At 40.5% G+C, this 6026-nt stretch overlaps 1 pseudogene; it reads right to left on the bottom strand.

Moving 5' to 3' along the window:
* Positions 1-4863: 4863 nt before the first annotated feature.
* Positions 4864-5684, bottom strand: LOC147603479 (18S ribosomal RNA; annotated as a pseudogene; the record flags this gene model as incomplete).
* Positions 5685-6026: the final 342 nt, after the last annotated feature.

The following is a 6026-nucleotide window of genomic DNA, read 5'->3' on the forward strand; positions in this document are numbered from 1 at the left end:
CTCCAAAAACTAGTGAATTATTAAATGAATTCACAGTTCTTGGCTTAGGTGGAGTAGAGTAACGATGCATAAACACTATCTATTTTTCAACAAGGGGGAGGCTTCTATTTATAGGAAAAATTGAGCTCCTAACCAAACAAACTGATTCTAGAATTTTCTAAATCAGTTTGGTCAATAATTGACCATTTTTAGGTCAGTTAAGCTAACTTTTTGGAACTAGACTTAAATGAGGAGAGAGGAGAGATGAAATATCTCAATTTTTATGAGTTTAAAACTCATTCAAGCATGTGAAATATGCACCTCCTTTAAAGAACTCTCTTTCCTTACATATGTGTCATAATGGAATCATTTTAATATTGCTCATAGTTTTTTTACTAATAAACCTTGTACATTTTCAACTCTTCATCTTATGTGAAATATGCACATCCTTTAAAGAACTCCCCTTCCTTACATATGTGTCATAATGGAATCATTTTAATATTGCTCATAGTTTTTTTACTAATAAACCTTGTACATTTTTAACTCTTCATCTTATGTGAAATATGCACATCCTTTAAAGAACTCCCCTTCCTTACATATGTGTCATAATGGAATCATTTTAATATTGCTCATAGTTTTTTACTAATAAACCTTGTACATTTTCAACTCTCCATCTTATGTGAGCATTTAAGGGACTCCCCTTCCTTACATATGTGTCATAATAAAATCATTATTCCCAAAATATCTCATATTTTTAATATTGCTCATAGTTTTTTTACTAATAAACCTTGTACATTTTCAACTCTTCACCTTATGTGAGCATTTACTCATTTTTGGGTATCTTCTTTTTTACAAATTGGATTTATCTACTCCCTACACATGGATTGATGCTATTGGCCCATAGGAACCTTAATTGGACCATAGTCTAAAGATTTCTGAAAATCTAGACCCTTAGACTAAGGTTCTTTATACCTATTTCCAATTAATTCCAATTGCACATTGGAAAATTCTTTTTGAATTTCTGTTTCAGGGGAACTCATCTGAATTATAAGAGATATTTTTCTATCCAAAAATATTCAAAATCTGAATATTCTCTCTCTAGAATATTTTCTCTCTCTAGGCTAAAATAGTTAGAAACAAGGTCTTTATATTTCTGAAGAGGGGTTGATTACAGGGGAAGATACTAGACATCAAAAAGGGGTTGGGAGAGGAATCTTACATTTTGGGAGAGAGGTTTTGGGAGGTTGGTGAAGGCTGGGGTTTATTGGGAGTGGTTGGTGTTCAGTTGAAATTTTAGCAACATTCAATTAGAATTGATAATGCAGTGCCCTGTCCTTTTGGGTTATATAGAATTAATGCAATGCGCTGCAATAATCGGTTATTGCAGCGCCCTTAAAAAATGACCTTTGTTGATGCTGGTAAGTGATTAGTGGCTCCTCATCATCCTTTTGACCATAATCTCTGTTGCAAAATCTATACTTTGACCTTCTTTGGCCCAATTTGGCACAAGCTGATGCATTAAGCCTGTTATTGCAGCATGCCTAAAATAGCTAGTTTTTTGACCTACTGAGATGCAACGTAGTTATGCTTGTCCTCATACATGCTTATTTGAACATATTTGTGCATGCATATCACTTCTATTGATGAGTCACTTACAATTTTACGGTATTCTGCACAATGCAACAGCTACAGCAAATGTCGATGGTGAATGTATGAACATCCACGCATAAGAACATAAACACAAGGATTCTGTGCACCCTGTGTGCACTTCAAAAAAGCGTCTCTGTGTCGAAGAAGCCCGTCTTCAAACACGCCTTCTAGAAATAACAGGTTTCTCGAACTACCTGATTTTTGCTTGCAGGCCCAAAACGTGCCCGAAACGAAATGTTGGCCGCAGAAATTCTGTTGGAACAAAGTTTCCACGATACGCCTCCGTATATACTTCCTTCTCCTAGAAGGACGTCTCAATTCGAGACAATTTGGTTTTTCAGCTCACCACGGAGGGGTTGCTCTCCTAGGTATTGCTTCCTTGCTCTTCTCTCTTCCTCAACCAACAAGCTCTGATACCATGTAAACAAGGGAGGGGGATCTAGGTGAGAAGAGAGAGAGGATATAGAATGCAAGTAGTGGAGGCAACAACAACAACTAAATCTCATTCACACACCAACATGATAAAACCCTACATCTACTATGACTAGCATAAGGGAGTCATAGGCTAAGTCTAAGCCATAAGTCCTACCACACCATACATGGATAAAAGAAATCTAGACTAGCGTGGTATACCAACCACGTGTCACACGGCATCCTCCTGAATACGACGGGACTCTGAGCTTGATATCTCAACACTCCCCGTGTGGTGTGCATTGAAGGAGTGGACTTTCAAGAGTTTGAAATCTATTATGACATATGAATAGAGCACATAAAATGGAGTACTTTTTCTTTTTACAGCAAGAGGAAACTCCCCACAGTTAGAAAGTTGTAGTTCGAAGAGCTTCAACAATATCTTCACGTTTTAATCACTACTTCCTTGTTGACCCATTGGTAAGGGAACCTTTTGTTATTATGGAGGTCTTGGGTTCAAAAACCACTCCTTAATAAATAAAAGGAGAGGAGAGGAGGGGATAAGGGAAGAGAAAGAGAAAGAGAACATAGTTGACTCATGCGAAGCCACAGTTTCACCAAAGGCGCCGCCCCAGCTGTTGCAATTTTGCACTTTATGGTCGCATGGAGCGGTTCTTTCTTTTTTTAATTAGTGCCGCTATCCATGGAGAATTCACATCCTAGTAGCCTACCAAAAATGTCAGTGCACAAGGTTTTGGTGGTGGTGTTGTGTATGAACACATCTAGAATGTCGTAATGCACCATGAGGAAGGAGGCAATGTTGATTATGAGTTACGATAAGAGTGTGAGGGAGCAAAAAGAGATGTTGAGCATGACACAAACGACAAAGGGAGACTTGACATGAGATGAAAGGAGACTCAAATGGTGATCATTACAAAAGAATGGTGGCATGAGACAATATTCATGGATAATGGAGGCTTACACACAATAAGATGGCATGGGGAGATCACAAAGGAAAAGAGGCAATGAAACAATCTAGGTGGAGCATGGAAATCTAAGTGAGAGGGAGCATCAAATGTGAAGGATGGAGACTAATGGAGTGGAGTGTAGCATGGCTAGAAAAGGTATGTTGTGTGTGTGAAGTGAGGAGTATGTGTTCCATTACAAAGAAATGAGCCTTCTTATTTAGGCAAGTAGAGGTGGCTATCCTTCCAATATAATAATGCACCTTTTCCAAGGTTTGTCCTGTTACAATAGTTGGGCATCTTTTTCCCTGTGGTCCAAACCATAGCTTAGATCCTTTTGATTTGATCCTCGTTATTTTATATTTTGGGTTGGTTGGCACAAAGATGCTTTTCCACCTCAATATACCACCCTTAAATTTTTTGTGTGCCTTGGCCCATGACTCACTCAAGACTCTTGTCTTCCCAAAATATTTATATTATTGCACCATTGACTAGCTTCCTTCACATCAATTGTGGGTGAGGTGGAGGCATGAACCATTCAAGATGCTCATCCATCATCACATTTATGCATATTATCGTGGACACTCCTTAATCTATATGCATAATTCAAAATATGCTTGCCTACATGGAGGGTGGGACATGGAGCTCCCTGCCACCTCAACCATGGGGCCATGGGCATGCATTATTCTATGAAACTAATGCCACACATGCATTCACACCTTTACTTATTACATTTACAAGAGCTTTTTTTTTTGGTTAACATTACTACCAGGATGTTGAATTGTGCAATGAAGCTCAAATTTCTGTGAATGACTTGAAAATTTTTTGATTGAAAGACATGGTTCGTGATTATTTGTATAATGCCACTGGCATTGCATGTTGATAGTAAAATGTGCTTATTTGTCTACTGATTGAAGGTGGCATCTCATGAATAATTATTTGGAGAGTGCACCCAGTGAATGTTTAGAGAGTGCAATACTGGCTCATGATTATAGAATTTGGTTAGAGTTGGAAAACTAGCTTGATAAATGAGAATTATATATTTCTTATGGTTCTATGAGAACCAGTGTGATGGTTACAAGGAAATAGAGTTCACTTTAGTTTATCTAGAATAGAACTAGCATGGTGGTAAAAACCAGTGCAGTTGTCTTGATACAAAAACCAACGCAACTAGTGCTATGATTTTTCCTAATTGACTAGCGTGGTGTTATACCCAATGTGGTGGGATAACATTTAGAGATCAGTACTACCGACACTATGGTGATTCTTGTTGTTTTGAGGAGAGATATGCAGTGATGTGTGTTGAGATCTACGAGTAGATTGCATCACCACATTGTCATCATGGTGATCATTAAGTGTGACAATGAAAAGCTCATTGAGTAAATGCATGTATTGAAATGTAGTGACACATGTTGAGTTGTGTAGTGTTTAGAACAAAGAATTTTGATAGTAATTACTATGCTAGAACAAAGAATTTTGATAGTAATTACTATGCTAGTACATTTGGAAAAAATCTAGCGAGAGTGCATGCCTACCTCAATACTCAAATTCTCACCCTTCAGTGCATCCAAAAGTGCCCCAAAATAGTTTCATGAATGGCCTGACCCAATCATGCAACCCTTTTCTAAGGAATCATGTTACCTATATGTCCTCTAGAGAGGTATGGTCTAAATAATGCCTCATGCTCGTAAATTGAATCTTATTAATTTGATTGCAATAAATTATGATTGAAGGATTATGGATGGAGGAGCATCTTGAATGGGTCATGCCTCCACCTCACCCACATTTAATGAGAGGGAAGCTACTCTATGTTCCACTAATGCTAGCCCACAATGCCAAATTTTGGTTGGCGTTGGAGAATTGATTATTTTGAGAGTGAATGAGAAGTTTGAGAGATGAGACCGAATCATTGTGCTTGGTGCATAAATAAATTCAAGACCATATCAATTTTGATTATATGATTGGACACTTTTATCAATTGAAGCCAACACACTAGTGAATCAATTTTGAATTTTAACCGCTCGCCCCGCCCCGAGATCCAACTACGAGGTTTTTAACTGCAACAACTTAAATATATGCTATTGGAGCTGGAATTACCGCAACTGCTGGCACCAACCTTGCCCTCCAATGGATCCTCGTTAAGGGATTTAGATTTTACTCATTCCAATTACCAGACTTGTAAAAGCCCAGTATTGTTATTTAGTGTCACTACCTCCCTGTGTCGAGATTGGGTATTTTGCGCACCTACTGCCTTCCTTAGATGTGGTAGCCGTTTCTCAGGCTCCCTCTCCGCCGGAATCAAACCCTAATTCTCCGTCACCCGTCACCACCATGGTAGGCCTCTATCCTACCATCGAAAGTTGATAGGGTAAAAATTTGAATGAAGCATCGCCGGCGCGAGGGCCGTGCGATTCGGGAAGTTATCATGATTCACCGCGTCATCGGGCAAGCCCGCGTCGGCCTTTTATCTAATAAATGCGTCCCTTCTGGAAGTCGGGAGTCGGTGCACGTATTAGCTCTAGAATTACTACGGTTATCGGAGTAGCGAGGTACCATCAAAGAAACTATAACTGATTTAATGAGCCATTTGCAGTTTCACAGTACAAGAGTTTATACTTACACATGCATGGCTTAATCTTTGAGACAAGCATATGACTACTGGGCAGGATCAACTAGGTAGCTATCTTTCGACACGCTGCCGGCCCCGGCGGGGGCCATGGGTTCCCTTCTCTCCGTGCGAAACGGATCGCGCGGCCATGGTCGGGGGCTCTCGCTCGGCCGCCCGTTGATGCCCGCCGCAGCCGGCTTCCTCGGGCGGCACCGACGCGCCCCTCCCCACGGGTCGCAGCCGCCGTTGCGCTCCCCCGCGCCGAGCGTAAGGAACGCAAGCGGCTACCCGGGCACCTTGATGCCCTCTCATGCCGTCTCGTCTGTCGCACTCCGAGGCGACGCCGAGGCGGGGTGCGGATCACCGCAGCACTCCGCGGTCGATGGCACCCGTCGTGACACTTTTAGTATAAA

This window comes from Cibotium barometz, chromosome 64 (genome assembly GCF_041138505.1).
Source record: "Cibotium barometz isolate CiBa-2024 chromosome 64, ASM4113850v1, whole genome shotgun sequence".
Lineage (NCBI taxonomy): Eukaryota > Viridiplantae > Streptophyta > Polypodiopsida > Cyatheales > Cibotiaceae > Cibotium > Cibotium barometz.